The sequence below is a fragment of the Arachis duranensis genome, chromosome 4 (assembly GCF_000817695.3).
Source record: "Arachis duranensis cultivar V14167 chromosome 4, aradu.V14167.gnm2.J7QH, whole genome shotgun sequence".
Classification (NCBI taxonomy): domain Eukaryota; kingdom Viridiplantae; phylum Streptophyta; class Magnoliopsida; order Fabales; family Fabaceae; genus Arachis; species Arachis duranensis.
Window position 1 is genome coordinate 26688503 of NC_029775.3, and position 20098 is coordinate 26708600.

Sequence of the window (20098 nt, forward strand, 5' to 3'; positions counted from 1 at the left end):
TGATTCTTTTGCGTCTGTCACTAACGCCCCACAATCGCGAGTTTGAAGCTCGTCACAGTCATTCAATCCTTAAATTCTACTCAAAATACCACAGACAAGGTTTAGACCTTCCGGATTCTTTTGAATGCCGCCATCAATTCTAGCTTATACCACGAAGATTCTGATTAAGGGATCCAAGAGATATCCACTCAATCTAAGGTAGAATGGAGGTGGTTGTCAGGCACACGTTCATAGGTGAGAATGATGATGAGTGTCACGGATCATCACATTCATCAAGTTGAGGAACAAGTGATATCTTAGAACAAGAATAAGCCGAATTGAATAGAAGAACAATAGTAATTGCATTAATACTCGAGGTACAGCAGAGCTCCACACCTTATTCCAGTGATGCATTGTACTCTTTTAACATGAATTGGAAAACCACCTGAAAGCCTTCCACCAAAGCACTTTTATTAGATTCTGCATGGATAAACTCACATAATAATACCACCAGATTATTTTTAGCATTTAACAAGTATCCACCCACTTATGTACTTTATTTTGTAGGCACATAGTCCACACACTACAAGAAAAATACCCATTCAAGTACACTTGAAAAATGTAGCCAAAAGTGAAAAAAAATGATGCCTCAGGCTACGGCTACGCTTTCTGGGCTACGGCTACGCTTTTTGGGGTGATTCCTATTCGGCCGTTGCCTATTCTCAAAGGTTACGCTTTTCTGTACCAAGGGCTACACTTTTGGCGTTTAGGAATAAGGTGCACTTTTCAAGTGATGCTGTCCAGGACCAAAGGCTACGCTTTTCAGCTTCTATTTTTGCCAGAATAGGCTACGCTTTTCAACGCTACTGCATCACCTGTAAAGCGTAGCCACATTGTATACCATTGCTACTTTTTATAAGTGTAGCCTTAGGTCCTTTATTTTTTTGTATACTATAGCTACTGTATATAAGTGTAGCCTTAGGTCTCTCACTGTTTTTTTTTCTGTATATATATATTAATAATTTTTTTCTAAAACATAATATTTAATAATATAATTATATATATAATCCTATATTTTTAATTAAATTAGTGAAACATTATAAAATAAAAATAAATACATAATAATACTATGTAATTATTCTTTAAATAATAAAAATTATCCTTAAACAAGATTTAGGTTGCCATAATAAATTAGGTAGCCATAAAATCTTCTATTGGGAATAATAAATTATTTCTCTAAAAATAAAATTTATTTCTCTAAAAATAAATTACTTCAAACATAAGATCTTTTATCTGGGAATAATACAAATTAACAGCCATCATTCTAGCTAGTAAAGAAACATCCCTTATCACTTCAGGAGTCACTCTCTGATTACCCGCTCATTTATCCCTATGTCACTCTCTGATTACCTGCTCATTTATCCCAATGTTCTTCATTTATCGTGGAAGTAGCTAATTCCTGCTCTCATCTCATCTTGTGGTGTTGGAGGAGTTCTCCTGATTTCGTCCGCTTAAAATGCAGCTTAAATCTACACAAACAAAAGTTACATAAGAAGCTTATCAGAGATATAATTCTCTGCAGAACAACTTCAAACACAGATGATTAATAAAAATGCTTCACCATGTGAGAAAATGAATCTTGGAATTACTTTAGTTGTATTTGTTTCTTTTTTTAATTCTTCAACCATTCTAAGTAATTAAAAATGTTGTTCCCTTAACGTCCAGATGCAACATTCAAAAGTGGTTACATTGGTTTAATAGAGAACTTGGCTATGGCTTCAGAACAACAAGCACCACAAAAATCTGAAACTATTTGTGCTGACCTAACTTAGAATTTTAGGAACATGAAGCTCAAATCAAAACACATGGAATTAGTTAACATATAGAGTGAAGAGGAGGTACCTGTCACAAATTTAAACCTATTTCATCATGGATGCCATTCTTTGTTGATTAGCTTCTAGAAGTGATTCCAAACCAGCTAACATGCTCTTATCCATGATTCAACCAAGCATTTTGGAGAAGAAACTCAAAACCAAGGAATGAAATTGAAACCAGTTAACTAATAATAATATAGGATGAAACTAAAGACCAAAAAGAAATAGAAAACAAACAAAATTTAACTAAAGATGAAGCAAATTTTGTGCAGAAGATGAAGCTAAAGATCTTGTAGTTCTTCTGGGAATTTGTGCAGCTTCCTCTAAATTCATGTTTCCTCTGATAAAATCAACAATGGAATCATCATGGCTGCTCCCTACCTCACCTGCACAAAGCGAATCAATTATAAATTATGGTTAGACTACAAGATCATAACTAAAAAATAGAGTTTAAATTCTATGCATCCTTCAACATAAAACACTTTTACATTAAAATCCAATATGGTGCTACCACGTAAATATCTAGTTAACATAGTTGTAACCCTTTCATGAAATTTTTTTATGAATTTTTGTCCTCATCAACCATAATAATCAATTAAAACTACACATTAGTGTTAAAAAAAACACAAACTAACATTCAAATACAAATTATAACAAAATATCTCTATCTATGTTGTTTGTTCCTAGTTTACCAAAATCAATCTCACCAGCTTCAAATGGTAGAGGTACCCCATCAATCAAAACTATACATTAGTGTTAAAAAAACACAAACTAACATTTCCCAGTTTACCAAAATCAATCTCACCAGCTTCAAATGGTAGAGGTACCCCATCAATCAAAACTCCCTTTCCATTACTTTCCATGCTGACCTAATTTCAAACAAGCAAGAAAATATAAGAACAGAAAAAATAACAATAAAGTTCCTAAGGCTTTAAATCACAAGGCTACACTAAACAAACCTGTTGAATGTGTGGGGCAAGCTTCTCCAAGACTTGAGAATAAATATGCATTGTGTGCCGAGTAGCTATGTAGTGTTCATACAAACTCGAGCAATATGTGGACTAATAAGAGGAAACAAAATCAGACACTCAGAAAAATATTAATAGATTCACAGCTACAAAGAGAGGCAGATGGTGAGAGACAAAGAGAGGGTTGAGAGGGAAAGGGTAGTGATGGCAGATGGCGAGAGGCAGAGAGAGGGCTGAGAGAGGAAAAGTGGCGACACCGTTCGTGAGCCGTGAGGGGGACCGAGGGTGCATGGCTGCGTCTTGTGGTGCTAACTGCTGAGAGAAGAGGGCTGTGTGCAGACCCTAGAGTGTATGGTAGTATGTGATTTGGTGAAAAGGAAACAAAAAATTATTAAGTACTTGTTTGGTACACTTCAAAAAAACAGCAAGCAGTAACCAATTTAGAAAAATCATATAAACTCCATCTTTTGTTGGATTCTCCTAAATTTTTGTGTGATTGAACTAGAATTACCCATCTTTTACCCAGTTTAACCTCAGAGAATTTTCACTTCTCTAGAAAAAGTTATACCTCTTGAAATATGGTTTTGTTTTAAGGAAAGGATGCTGTCACAACAGTGAATAGCCCTGCTTCCAGAAAGCACAACTTTCTCTACAAAACTCGAATTGTTCTGAAATTTGGACATAAATACTAGACATCCTAATATTTCACCCATTTTTGGTTTTACCTCCAAAGAGTTTCAGAGTATTGAAATATGTGGTTTTGAAATTGCTGTTCCAGAATTCAAACAGCAATATTTCTACAGAAAATGACCATTTTTCTAAAAATCATATCTCCCAAACCACACATCGAAAAATTCTAAAATTTTAGAGGAACAATCTAGACATATCAAAATTTTATAGAAAAATAATTTCACTCATTTTGAGTGGCTAGATTGCTCCCAGTTTTGTTCACAAAGTGCTGTCCGAAACTGCATAATTCTGCAACATGTAACCTTGGGTTTTGAGAGGTCAAAAATTGATTCCTAGCTTTTCACTCGCTCTAACCTTGCATTCTAACTTTCTTTTACCTATTGTGACTTGATGAAAAGATTAAATTAGCCCCAAATACTCAGGATTAATAAATCACCATTTTTGGTCAGTTTTCACATTTAAGCATACTCATATGAAATCAACAATTTCTGCATTACTCAACACAACAATCTAGCCATAAATCACTCAAACAATTCACATATATTATCATCAATTTACTGCATCATATATAACAAATAGTCCAACATCATCTCAAGTAATCATTAGCATGTATCATCAATTAATTCAATCATGAAACTTGGCTTTTAGCCTTTCAACAAATTCTGCACTCTAACAAACAGAATTTTCAGCATCATCATCATTCAATAAATCAAACTAAAAGTAGCTTGAATAGCAATCACTAATTAAAAATTTCTTAGCCAAGACTACAACAATTTATTACCGATTCTGAAATAGCTAAGCTTAGGCAAAATTTTTCATATCAATTGTATGTTAATTTAGTCCATAATTCTGTTTCAGTTTCATGCTAAAGTTGTGCAAAAATTATTCCCAAAAAGAACTAAAAAATTAAAACCACGCGCTAAGATTTTCTACACATGATGCAAACTAATAGCTTCAGTGTTAACTATAAGAATCTATAATTAAATAACAAAATAAAAAGATATATATACATACCTCATGCAGATATGCCAAGCCCTTTGCAGCACCAATAGCGATCTTGCACCTTTTATCCCAAGTCAACACTAACATTCCACTTCCTGCAACATTTCACATATGACAACCAAATCACAGAAGAGGAGAAATCAATGAGGTCATCAACTTTGTCTAAAAAAGAATCAAGTGAAACTCACGTTCCCATGCAAGTGATGATGGAGTGTCCCATTAGGAACATACTCATATTGAGCACAAAAGTATATCTAATTGGTGAAAAGTACATACCAGCGCTGAAAACAACTGTACCGATTTAAATTTGTTCGGTATTGCGAGTGAGAGAAATTAAATATGATCCAAGAAAATTAAATATTGAGTAATGCCGTCAGTTCTTCTTATTTTATGTATATATAAAAAGAAAAGAAATTATAAAATTCTAACTATATTTTGGGGTAAACAGTATAATGTCTTATCTCTTCTGTTGTACTGTTGTAAATTAATCAAATCTTAATTGATTAGACATGTAAGTAATAAGCTTTATAAAAGCTTAGATAATTTTTTTCTTGATGTGTTGAATCACTCACAGACCATAAATATAAAATATATAAGTATATAACCTATTATAGCCATCACAACAGTAAAATAGCAGGTGGACTAGTTGAAACTCGGGTCAAGATACACAACAAATGCAAGAAAGTATAAGATAAATTACTTTAATCCATTTATTTTCACACCGGTGAGGGCCACAAAAAATCAACAATTTCTAGTAACAAGATATTCTACTAAAAGCTTATTTGATTTCAATCACAAATACCATGTCATCAATTCAAAAACCCTTTACAACAAAGCACATTCAAGCAGTTACTTGCAAAGCTTCAATATATCTCACAATGTACAATTAAGTAGCTAACCTCACAACACAAATTTAGGATTAAATAGATCATCAATTTTACTCCATTGACCAATGGGTCACACACAAAACCTAACTTACATGGAATTTAGGCGATTCTAAGACTTCAAATCTAGTATTTTTATAGCATAAAGCTCAAATTTCCAAACCCAGAACCAATTTCCCGAACTAACAATGAGCTAGGATCAAGCAAAAATGAAAATTAACATAGCAACAGCACCAAAACTCATTTCGCCATAAAGATTGGAACTTTAAACAGCAAGACAATAATTTTGTATATAGAATTGGGTATCCGATGGAATCAACTTAAAATGTCACCGGACCTAAATACGATTTCAGAAACAAAATGGCGTATCTGGCTCATGCATCAACTTGGTTACTCTCAGATTTCAATATTCTAATTGAAATACAAGAAATAAATAAGAGCATAGTTGTTGTGTTTCTGATTACCAAGCGATTGAGAAAGCGGCAGGCCCAAAGAGCACTACAGTAGCGCCTTGCGAGGTCATAGAGCCGAAGCGGTAGCGAAGCTCAGGTGGTGATGCAAGCGTAGTAGCCCCTCGGGCATCAGCAACTCGGCGGATAGAGAGCTTGAGCCCAATGGACTTCTTATTGATGAATCTCGCGACCTCTTAACCAGAGACTAGGAGAAAGGGGAATTTCTGTGTAGATGGACTTGCCAAGCTAGGGCTTCATATCAACTCGGTACAGTCTTCAGAGAGAGAAGAGGAATTTATAACTCGATACATCGATCTCAATAGTTTTCTAAAATCAGAACCCTAAACCCCTCAAATTTCAGAATTAAATGGAAATTAATACTTAACTAATTGACAACGTAAGCACAGAGAGGACGACGAGAAGCACAGAGATCGACGATGGTATGGGCGGCGCGCGACGATCAGTGCAGGAGGGTTCACGACGGTGTGAGTTTCACGATCTTCACGACGGTGTGGCGCTGAGTGGTGAATGGGGACTGGGGTGCGATGATCTTCGTGATGGTGAGGCTTCACGATATTCGCGCGGTGCAGGAGGCATGGTTTTCTGAAAGGGTTTTCTTCGTGTTTTGGACTTTGAGGGTTTTCTTCTGTACTGAAAGGGTGACTTCTGAGCTTTGGAGGGAATGAAAATTTTTACTAAGTGTGAGCTTACAGAGTGTGTGTGCTTTACACCGGGAAAAAGTTAAGAGTAGGGAAAAAATTTACTAAGTGTCAAATTTTTTGCTCTAGACACATTAGGCATCACTTTTAAAATGTACCCAAAACTTAATAAATAGGCTACTCTCTAAAAGCGTCTTCTTTGATACAAAAAGTGAACCTATAGATATCAACCTACGACTACACTTTATAAGTGATTTCTAAAATACCTAAGGCTACACTTTTTAAATGATGCCACAATTGTGTATCATTTTCTCATATAAAAAGGCAACACGGAGAAAAGCGTAGCTACACTTTTCAAATGTAGCTTAAAAAAGTGTGGTTGAATGAGTATTTTTCTTATAGTGACATAACGATCATGACAATACATTATGCTCCAAGATTTTTGGGACCTCACTGGTGGTATATCCCATTTCAAAAGTACTCCTCAATTTTCCCTTATTTTTTGTTAATTTTTCTCCTTTTTGTTAATTATCTCCTATGCCTCCTCCAATTTAGTCTATTTGTTTTAAAATAAAATTTTGATTTCTAACTCTCTATATAACCCAAACTATTGTAAACCATTTTCTTTTACCTTCCCTCTCACCTTCTTGATCACACCATGATTCAAAAAATCTCTCACTCCCTTTGGTCTAACCCAACTAACTCCTTCCCTCTCAAAGGCATTATACTACAAATATAATGCAACTTTACAATGAATAAAAGGTTAATCGTCGTCTTCATTCTCTAAACCGCACAAAATACAAGTTACCTCATTGGCCGCTAATACATTAATTTAGGCTAATATCTTTATGGTATTTAGATTGCCAAGGAATATAAACTACCCCACCGACTCTACCTTTGGTGACACAACTTCTCTCCATATATTGTCAAAAGTATGATTTGGTTCTGCAAGCCTGCACGTTTTTGCGGTCACCGAGTTTGTAAAAGACTTGACAGAGAAACTACCATCTTCTGAATAGCACCCAATAAGATTGTCTTGAGTACCTGCATTCAAAGATACATTATGTAATAATAGATGTAAATTCTTACAGTGTTTGTACTCCCACTCAAACAAGTGTCTCCTCTATCTCAGGTTCCAAACCCACAAAAAGCCATCCCAAAATCACAGTTGGCAATAGGTTCCATCTATTGCACAGAGATCATGTATAGTCTAGGAAATTTCTCTTTGAGGCTCACTTCTCCTAACCACCTATCCTCCCAAAATCTGCTTAATTCACCATTCTCCATATATTGTCTCAGTCCTAATATACTGAACTCATTACAAAGATGGTTCTTCCTTACACCATTTATTATGTCCTTCCACAGGCCATTTGATTTAGGTTCATTATGTTCGCAAACTGGATTTGACAATAAAATTCCATTAGAAGAAGATATAATCCTCTTTTATATAGGCTTATCCTCATTAGAGTATTTCCACCACTATTTGAACAAAAGTGTTGCGTTCTTGATGGTGATATCACCGACATCGAGCCCTCCATGCTCTTTCGGCTCTTGTATCATGCTCCAACTAACAGTTGAAAGTTTTGTCCTTCCTTCCTTTGTGCCCCAGAAAAATTTTGACTGAAGGGATATGATCTTATTAGCTACTGTCTTTAGAATTTTAAAGAAAGTCAAATAGTACAATGGTAAATTATTGATCACTGATTTTATAATTGTTAGTCTTCCCGCTTTTGACAGCATCCCATATTTTTATTTGGATAGTTTTTTCTCCATTTTTTTGATGACCGACTTCTAAGTTTTAATACGCTTGAGACTAACCCCCAACAGAATGCCTAAATAAGTGACTGGCAGATTTTTCACTGGATAATTCAAGACTTTAGCTAACCGACAAGCTTCCTCCACCAGAACATTTATAGGAATTAGGTTGGAATTTTGGTAATTTATTAGCAAACCTGACATCATCCCAAAGCATTCTGGTATCCTCTTAAAGTTCCTTATTACTTTCTTTCTTGGTGGACAAAATAGGGTTGTGTCTTTCGTGTTGATTGACTTGATACATCCCTTTCATGATGGATTAGATAAAACATCATGCCTTAAGTTTTGGTACTATATGCTTGATAAACAATGTTGTTTAACCTTAATAGTCACACTTTTTTTGTGGAGATAACTGGATAATATGTTTTGTGGTTCAATAAAGTAAAATCACATTGTTTCATCAAGTATTTCGTGTCAAAATGAACTAAAGCAACATTGTTTTGTCTAGTCTACCATAGAAGGGTATGTCTCCATGTCACTCACAACGTGACGAGTAACTCAATGAAAAATAGATGGAATTATCATTAGTGTATTTTTATCAATCTTGAAGATCCTTTTGGTGCAATTACAATCTTAAGGTCATTTTCGGTACAAACGGCTAATGTCAATGACCATTTTAGAGTTTAATTCGCTAAAGTAGGAGTGGCCTTAATTAAATAAGAGATGATAGTGAGAGACAACGACGAGATAGAAGAAAAAGAAAAAAGAAAAGGGGTTACATCCATTTATATATATCATATCAATACAACTAAGTATCCTTTAAACTATTTTTTTAGTCAGTCTTTTATTGCATTAATTTAAAAAACAAATAAAACAAACACATCTAAATAGATTTAGTTTGTTTTTTCTAATTAAAATACAAATTCAAAAAGTAGTTTAAATAAGACTAAAATTCAGAAATTCAATTTTAAATATCAAAATCTAAACACATCTCAATCCTAAAATAGAAAAACACATCAGAGGAATCTTCATTGTCGAGCTCCTCATCCTCGTTGCCGCTTCCTCTCCCATGCCGCGCTCATCCTCGTTACCACTTCCTCCCCCGTGTCGCGCTCATCATCCTCATTGCTGCTTTTTCTTCTGCATCGCCTTCCTTCTCATAGCTACTTCCATCTCCGCGCCGCGTTCCTCCTCATCGTTGCTTCGTCCATGAGGAAACGTGTCTTAGTAATGAGCGAATATTAAAGCTCATGAATATCGATAAGTGCATCAGACTGTTCAAGTAATACCACGGTGAGTGGATATCATTTCCATGAGGATTAACGGATTGAGACAAGCAATGTCTAATTAAATATCTAATTATATTGATCAAACCTTGAATGATAAATTGTGGATATTGAAGAAAAGAAGAAACAGAAGAGAATCGGAAAAATGCTTGAAGTTGAGAGAAAATCAATATATGAGAATGTTGAAGGCTACAGAGATGTTTGATTCTTAGAAGAACAATGCTTAAGCTTTCTTATTTAATTCATGCAAAAATCTTTTCACAACAAATCATTTATAACTAAACCCTAATCCCTTGGTGATTTAATTTCTCTAAATCCAATCTCCAATCCCTTGGTCAACTAATCGAGAGAAGAAGTGAAGAACGATTTTGATTCTTAAGCCACACAACCTTCAAGAACTATCACTAGCCGAACGATATGTCACTTATTCGAACTAGAGCTAGATAAGTGAAGATTATGAGATGAGTTTTAAGCTGATTCCGAAATTAGTTTTTCCAAATATAAAATCAGAATCCAAGACAGATTTAGAATATTTTTCAATAATTCTAACTCTTATTGATGAAGAAAAAAACTCAATCTTGAAAAACTAAAGAATTATAAATTAAAATAAAGAAAACACTTACATTATTAATCCTAAAACCAAACAGAGTTAGATTAAAATACTTTCTCCAAAACATACCAATCTTATTCATCTTTCTAGAAACTGATCCTAACAACCAACTCGTCATATTTCAAGAAGAAATTAGTGATAACAAAGCTCTTGAATATTCAATCTTCGGATGTGATTTGTAACACCCTACCATACAGAGTCTTATGCTTAAGTCATAATTCAGAGATGGCAAGGTATTATGACCTCTAAAATAAAAAAAATTAGTACGTATAGTAGTATGAATGATTGATTATAACTAGGAGCCTGTGTAGAAAAAGGGGCAAACAAAAACCGCAACTCAAAAGCGCAACACTCCGATCGATAACGTAACGAACAAGGATAAACCAACGCGAGATTATATATATACAAAAGAGTGTCAAAAACAGGAATATCAAGACTCAAAACCCGGCTGCGAAGATAACCGGTCTGAGCATAGCAATATATACATATGATAAAATAAGGAAAATCCCAAAGGAAACCCAAAGGGACACAAATACAGAAACCTATTCTCCAAAACCTCCCATAAGAGGAGTCATCACAGTTTGTATTATTTAATGGAGATAAAAGTATCTAAGCAAAACATATAACCCAAAACATAGTCCCGAGAACAAAGGATCTTTGCAAATCTAGAAGTCTCCAGTATGCCTCAGTGGGAAACCTCACGTCCTGCATCTGAAAACCACAAAATCCGCATGGGTGAGAACCAGAGGTCCCCAGCATGGTAACAGCTTCCACATATATAATACATAATAATAGAGGAAAGCCAAAGGCAATCCTAAAACTTCCTCCAGATAATATCAAAGCTTATAAACAAGCTAAACCATATGTGGCGACTGACAAAAGATTCTTCAGTCTAACTAATACTTCCCTTTCCAATTCCTTCACACCTCCCAACCACCAGCAGGAGTATAATGTAGCAAACACAGTTATATCAGGCAAGAAATATACAATTAGGAACAAGTAAGACATTTAGACAATTAGCAAGTAATATGCAGTCAAATAGGCAATCTCAAACAATTATATAGTATGCATATGATGAATGCCTGTCCCTAGTGGCTGATGATATCATCTGTCGGTTATAAAGCCAACCCGACAAGTCCTGGCAGTTAACCATTGGACTGTCCCTCTGTCGTGTCTCCCCAACTCGAGTTATACTCAATATAAGCTTGATCATAATCATGATACATATCCATCACCCTTTGCTTTATCCCAGGGAAACTCTCATTTCCGATAATGGAAGTGCAATATTCACAATTCATTCAATAGCATATATGCATTTATGCTAGCCATAATTATGGCTCCGCCGTAACACAGCAATAATCTAGCCATCCGGCTCACGGTTAAATCCATAACCAGCCACCCAGCTAACGGTTAAATCCATAACCAGCCGTTTCATTAACAATTACGACCTTTCGGCCCATGGCATAACAAGCACTTCCACCACCATCCTCCGCCTCACACGTAATCATCTTTGATCCTCATTGATCATTCATTTTTCCCTTGCTTCACTCGCTAGTTACCACATCCCCTAGCTCCTTTTCTAATAGCTAGGCATATCAACATGATTTAAGACATAAGTGGCGAGATCGGAGGCTTAGAAGTATGAGATTTGGCTTTTAAAACTCAAAAATCAACTTTGGGATGAAAACAAGACCACGCGTACGCGCACTCTGCGCGCACGCGCGGATGGCCATAAAAACTCATCGGCGCGTAGGCGCCCTTCACGCGGACACGCACATTCAAAGATTAGTCAATGGCGCGCACGCGCCAACCACGCGCACGCGTGGGTACTCTTGTGCCCCAGGCACAAAACGGGCACAACTCTGGCACAACTCTCTAGAAAATAGCTGGGCATTGGGTGCAGCCCATCGGCGCGCCCGCGCACATCACGCGCACGCATGGATGGCGCTTTCTGGAAGAACGGCGCGTACGCGCCAAGTACGCCTACGCGCGGGGGATCATTCTGCTAAAAATTTTCTAAGTTAAAAACTGCAGAATTCGCAGATTCAACCCCCAATCTTCCGACGGACATAACTTCCTCGTTTTAAATTGTTTTTCACCCGTTCTTCGAACGGCATGGACATCCCGAATTCAATTTCATTTCTAAACAGATTTGGCACAAAATAGAGATCTGTAGTCCAAGTTATGTCCCGTCAAAGTATGTCCAAAACCAAGTTTTTCATAAAAACCACAAAGTGCCATTTTCAAAACAAGCCATTTTCAACTCTTTTCAAAATCAATCAAAACATGCCAATTTCATCCATTTTCTTTGAAATCAATAAAAATATATCAAATTCAACACCAAGCCTCCTCAACTCACACATAGACAATCTATCATAATTTACCAAAATCACTATCTCATCATTTTAACCCACTTCATCCAAGTGGCTCAAACTCAAACATATTTACATATCATATCCTCTTCCTCATGCCAATTTTCAACAACACCAATTCTAATAAATCATCATTATACACAATCAATATCATACTCACCATCAACATGGTTCCACCCACAATTCAACCATAACCAAACATCAAGCATATATCACAACATGCATATTTCTCATACATCATACCATCAAGGCATCAATAATCATCATCACATATATGATCACATCATATATTTCAACCATTCAATAACATCAACAATTCAATGCCTATCTCAGGGCCTCTAGCCTAAGTATTTCCTACCACATTACATATTAGATACGGAAAACCGAAACCATACCTTAGCCGATTTCCCAAGCTCAACCGGAACACTTCCAAACCACTTTTCTTCAAGCTCTCAAGGTCTCAACACCTCCAAGAACAGATTTTTCACCACCAAAGCCCTTTTCAAGCTTTTCGAAGTCACCAATCAAGCTCCAATATACACACATACACAACCTAAGCCACAATCATCATACCCATACACAACATCTCAAAACCCAAACATCATAGAACCACAAATTACACTAGGGTTGAGAATCTTACCACACCCAAGGTCTAAGGAGACAAGATTAACCTTCTCCTTCAAGAGAGTTGGGTCCTATAACATCAAAGAGCCCAAAATCTCAATATTTTTGCTCATAAAACTCGAAAATAAGGCTAGAAATTCGAAGAGCAAAACGTGGCTTACCTCAAAATTGATTATATGGGTTTTTTAGAGCTCTCCGCGGTGAACGCGTGGCCGCAAACGGTGCGGCAATCAGAGCTCTAGATCAAAAGTTATGGTGGTTTGAAGATCAAGTGAGCGATAGAAGTTTGAGAGAGTATTCTTCTCCTCCCTCACTCCATTTCAGCATGTGTGTGTAACAAATGAGGAAAGAGAGTGATGAAAACTAGGATTTTGGTTTAGTTTAGTTAGGCCAAGGGCTCACTTTGGGTCCGGTTGGCCCGGTTTGGCCCGTTCGGTCCAATCTAGGTCCGAATTCTATAAAATTGGTACCAAAATTCTCGTCTCAATCTCCTCTATCACATTTAGCCACAAAAATCACATTTTGGGCTTTCTAGAATAAATTCTCATTTATGGGTTAATTAGCCGTTAATTAACCGGGTTTTACATGATTAATGTAAGACCCCAAATTTTTAAAAGTTAAATAATAAATTATTTATGATTTATAATATTTAATCAATATTATTGTTTTTAAGAGATTTTTATATTATTAGAGTAATTTATTAGGTATGATTTAAAGCTTTAGAAATTGAAAGATAAGGAGAATTTTATATGCCTTAATTTGAGTATTTAGATATTTAACCTTATTTTACGAATAAAAGAAAATTAATTTAATTATCTTTAATTTTTGAATTAGAATACTATTTGTAAAATAATTTACATGTTGATGAATACATGATATTTATATTTTTTTGTTCGATTAAGACTGGTTTTCAATTATTATATTTCCTAATTTTATTGAAATTACCCTATCCTAATTAACACAAAAATTTTCAAATTAAAACCCTAACCATAAACCTAATTTTATTTTTAACACTCACTCATTCTTCTCTTCAGCTGCTACCCCCTCCCCTCATACAACACACAACACACAGAAAAACAAAACACATACGACGCAGAAAGAAAGGGAAGAGAGAAGAGGGGAAAAACCAATCGGGGAAGAGGGAAGAGAAAGAGCACGGAGAGAAGAAGAGATAGAGGGAAGAGTCACACTCTGTGCTGTCCAGTCCAAACCATCATCGATAAACCATCATGCCGCTGTCAAGCCCGAGTCAAAGAGAGAGGGAGGCGTGGAGTAAGCGTCGTGCAGAGAGGAAAACGAAGTAGGAGCCTCCGTGTGGTACCGCCGATCTGTCACTATTGCTAGGTTGTCATCGCCGCTGTCCATGGAGAGCCATCACCGTTCGTCGCTGCCCAGCTGCCGTCGCCGCTACCGGAGCAAAAACCTGAGTAGAGAGTGACGGCGCAACGGGAGGGAAGGGGAAGGAAGGCACCTGCATTACCATTAGGAGCTGCTGCCATCATTATTGAGCTGCAGTAAGCCTTGCCGCCATACCTCTGGCCGTCAGAAAACATCGCTTGAGCCGTTGTTGTTCAGTTCACTCATTTTTCCTCAGTTACAGTAAGCATTTCATTCCAGAACCATTGAAAATTAGCATTTTGTTAGGTTTGATTTAAGATTTTGAGGTTTTGATAACGTAGGGTCGAGTTGCGGTCTTTGCATGTTGCGATTAAAGACACCACAATTGCTGCGGAAGAAAGACAGAGTTGTGGTTGTGGTTGCCGCTGTTGCAGGCTGGGAGAAAGAGTTTTGACACATTTTATAGCTTTTGGATTTCGACTATTTGTGGTATGGGCATTTTCTTAAACTTGTTTTACTTTCAAGAATTGTTACAAGTCAATATTAATACAAAAATATATTTTTATGATTACGTAAGTCTTATGGATTGAATTAGATTATTTTGGATAAATGAAATTGTTTGCTCGATTGAGTTATTGATTGGTTGAGAGATGTGTAGTTTGATTTTATAAATGATTTGATATTGGAGCTGGTTTGATTTTGAAAAAGATTTAATATTGGAATTGGTTCAATTTTAAAAACGATTTGGTATTGGAGTTGGTTTATTTTGGAAAAATATTTAATATTGAAATTAGTTTGATTTTGAAATGATTTGGTAGTGGAAATGATTTGAATGACTAAGAGGTGTTTGGTATGGTAGTTGGGACCTTTGAAGGGTGACAGAAGTCCGAGTTTTAGAGAAGATGCTACCAAAATTTCTATAAAAATTGGAGATTTGATTTGAAGTGTTATTTAAAAAAAGTTTGGATTAAAGAATTGTATTATTTGATTTTGAATTACTAATAAAAGAAATGAAGTATATTTTGGAGTTTTATTTATTTATAAAAGTATTATGTTTTGAATTTAATTTATTTGGAAAAGAATGAATTATGTTTTGAGTTTGAATTACTAATGAACAGAATGGGAGGTGTGATGAGGATCAGCATGATAATGAGGAATGACGATGATTGGATTTGAATGAAGGATAATGAGGATTGATTTTAAGTATGATTTTCGAATGAACTGAATAATATTGAGAATGGATTTGAAAATGAAATTTAATTTGATTAAGATACCTGGGCAGTAGCAAGGGTTGTGGTTCATCCCACTTACTCTAGGTCAGTGATTGAGACATCTGGATAGTAGCAACAATAGTAGTTTATTCCACTTGCTCTGGGTTGAGTCGTAAATACCCGCTTGAGTAGTAGAAGTAGCAGTAGTTTATTCCACTTTCTTTGGGTTAAGTGGGTAGTAGTAAAGGGTTGTGGCTCAGTCCCACTTGCTCTGCAATGTGGTGTTTCTATCCAAAGTTAGCTACCAGGATATGTCGGGTTGGCTATATAATCGAAAGATGGTATCATCAGCTGTAGGACTGGCATGCATCATATGCATTTGTATGATTTGTTTGAGTTTGAATTTGTTTTGTTTTGCCTAATTGTTTAACTGTTATTAACTGCTATCTAAGCTATTTGATGTCACTGCTATCTATACCTGTATTTTTCTTGCATTTTCTGTGCCTGTGTTTGTTTGTGAGAGATCCCTCTGGATGGTGGAGGAGCTGTTGAGGGTTGTTCTAGTGTGGTACTTTTGAGATTAAGTATTGGTGATGAATTGATGATAGTGTTGATTGATTGCGTGATGGGCGGGAGGCCGTGATGGTTTCTGCTTGAGGTTTAGTTAAGTATGAAAAATCAAGCTGGTTCAGCATAGACTTAATGAACCTATGTTTGGAACATGTTGGTCATTCATACAATTTAGGAAACTTTTAAGATCTTCTTATAAGAGAAGAAAGGTTTTGGATTTTGAATAATTAACTGATTTCTTTTAAAAAGGTTTTGGGATTTTTTAGAGGTTAAACCGTTGTTATTTAAAAGATTCATAAGACAAACAATGATCACTGTGCTTGAATTTATTTTTAAATATCTTCTTATGACAATTCTAAAAATTCGTGATGAGACCATGTGGTTAGGTTCTCACCCCCTACAGCTTTATCTTTTTAAGAATCGGATGAAGAAGCTTATGAAGAGTTTAATTGCATTTTGTTTATACGATAATGTTATATTAGTTTAGTTATTATTTATTTTTTTCTTGCCATTAATACTGTATCTTGTAAAGAGGGTTAGGAGTCGTGATGGTTATGTTTGTAAGTTATTGTATAAAGAACTTAGTTATTGTGTGTGTGTGTGTGTGTGTGTGTTGTGTGTGTGTGTGTGTTAGTTATTGTGTGTGTGTGTGTATTTAAATTTAAGTGGTTGTGATTGATTTATATGTATATATGTGCATTTTCAAACAAAATATATTGTCATTTTTTAAAAAGAATAGTTTATACGGTTTCGAGCTTTACAAAGGCTCTTATTTAATTATTAATTATATGAAAGTCGTCGTAATACTCCTCACTATCATAATGGCGCAGCCGGAAGCGTGACATTCTGCTAGTAAGGGTCTTACAATTATGGCTTCTAATGATTTGATAACTGAATTTGGGCCTTGTGAAGTGTTGATGCATTGGATCCTGGGAGTTGAGGCTTGAGGCATGCCGGGCTTGCATCCTTAAATGTGGGCGTAGGCCCAATTTGTACCTCCAAGGAAGTTTGGGCATCCAGCTTGTGATTGGCACGCCAGGATTGTGTGTGCAAATGGAGGAGGGACGTTGGGCTTGTGATTGGAGGCAATTGGAGGACGCCGGGCATGCTTACCCAAATGGAGGGAGGCCAGGCTTGTGATCACACACGCCAGGCGTGTGTGTGTGTGTGTGTGGGCTGGGCATCCATGCTGAAGGCGTCCAGTTCACATGCTCCTTGGTCTGGTTGAACTGTCATTGAACTGGTTTTTTGTTTTCTTGCTAAAAAAGCTTTAATCCTTCATTGTTTTGAGACAAAAACACCTAAAACATAATAATACTAACACAATTCCAAATATTTAATTAGTTAGGAAATTTCATTAGAAAACATAAGAAATTTGATTAAAAATCTAAGAAAACAAATAAAAAAAACCCTAAAAACAGCTTAAGATGACGTGTCATCACTAGAGTATTTGGATTTGTCTGTGCTGATAATTTTTTTAGCTCCTCATCCTTGTCGCCGCTTCCTCCTCCACGCCACGCTCATCTTTGTCACCACATCCTCATTGCACAACGCTCCTCCTCGTCGCCGTGCTCATCATCCTTGTAACTGCTTCCTCCTCTGCGTCACGCTCATTATCTTCCTCGCCGCTTCCTCCTCTGTGCCGCCTTTCTCCATGTTTTCGCTTCTTCCTCCGCGTCGTGCTCATCCTCGTCCCCGTGCTCCTCTTTTGTGCCGCCCTCCTCCTCGTAGCTACTTCCTCCGCGTCGGAAATGCGTCTCAAGTAATTGGATGTGTCTATGTTAATTTTTTTTTGCACTATTCTATTTGATTTGGAATTTGTTACCTCCTTGAGATTCTCTGGGTTATTAGGCTGTGTTTATTTTTGAGAACAGGACAAAACAATACATTGAGAACAAGAAATAAAGGACAAAGACACAAAATTTTATGTTCTTGTATTCTATTTAGTGACAAACTATAACAAATTATGAAAATATAATTTATTCTCATTTTTTGCATTAAAAAATTTGAGACGAAAAATATACTAATTTGTAAGTTGCTTGAGTAAAAAATTTTGTATGTTTGTATATGCTTATTTGTTTTCAAGAAAAAGTATTTTTAATTTTTTTTTAAAAGAACAGCGATACAGTTTTGAGTCAGAGGCTCCTAATTTATTATTAAGTATATGAAATCGTCGTAATACTTTTCGCTATCAGAGTGACGCAGCCAAAAGCGTAACATTTTAACAGTAAGGATGTTATCTTATACGCTTTATAGAACACCAGATTGACTACAATGTATAGTACACTATGATTGTCACAGCAGAGCACTAACTGTTGCCGAAAACAATTGAGTTGCAGCAAGATCTTAAAGAAACTCTTGTATCTATTGTAGCTTTTTGACAGTAGTGCCTAGTATAGTTATACATAATATAATAAATTCCGTACAAGAACGAATACACCATGAATTCATATGTAAAATATTTTATGGGAGAAGTATATCAATAATGATAAATCAAAACTGATATGCATTACATCTATCACATAATCGGTAAATTCATGTAACTATGGTTCCAAAAGTTATGTATTTTGCCTCCGCTGAAGGCCTTGTGACAATGTCCTTCTTTTTTGCATTTTATGAGAAAAATGAGAAAAAATACTAACGACTGATTGATCGCTAAGTATCAAGACGTTGCCCTCCAATCCCCCCTCAAAAAAAAAGTTGACATTGTTGAATCTATTAACGCTTTCAAATACCTTTTTGGATAACATATTTTTAATTAAGTAGGAGGATAGACTAAAGGAATTGCTTATTTGAGATACAAAAATATTTGGAAGAAAATAGAAAATTTACTTAAAATAATCTAAAATTATCTTATTTTGTATTTTTTAATTATTGATAGACTAATTGAGTAATGAGTAGTATTAGATGTAATAAGTGTATAATTATAAATGTTAAATATAAAAAATTATGGATGTTAAGCAAAATAACGTTGAGTTATTATCTCCTTAGTGTAACACCCTAACTACCAAAGCTCACGCTTCCGGCTGCGCAATTCTGATAGCTCGGACATTACGATGACACTTATACTATTTAATACTAAAATATGAGCCTGTTTAAAAACTTTAAACCGCAAATACCGTCCCCAAAAATGCTTTTGTTCGATAACGTACATCCATAGGAACCATACAACTTACAAAAACTCATAAAGAGTACATCCATATATATACATACATATATATATAAATAATATTACCGACATTAACCAATACAATTCCTATCCCTCTTACAAAATATATCAAGATAAAGGCGAGGGTACAATAATAATAATCTAAAGCAATACAGAGCATCTCAATAATAAATAATTAAACTCTTCTTAACTTCTGCGCCCAAATCCTGAAAGGGGAAAAATGTAGGGGGTGAGAACATCATCCTCGAAAGGGTTCTCAGTAGAGGGTTTTTGGGAATTACTGTAATAGGATACATGAAGATAAACCGTACCAGTGATTAATAACCATCTTATGCCTCTTTTCAAAAACAACAGTTTATAAATAAAGTAAAGTCAAAAATCCTTTCTGAAAGAGGAACCGTTCAATTTTCAAAACATCAAAAGCCTTTCAAAAAGGTTTATCTAAACTGAACCAAAATAGCCTTTCATATTTTACTCCAAACCAGAAACACAAAACCGAAATCAACCATCGGTTTATCTCATTCCAACCACGGCCCTAGGCCCAAACAATCCAACCACAACCAATCCACCACAATCCAACAGAGTACTAGATGCAAACACAAGTAGGAAGATGCAAACACAAACAAACAGTTACAGCAAGTAGAACAATTAGCAG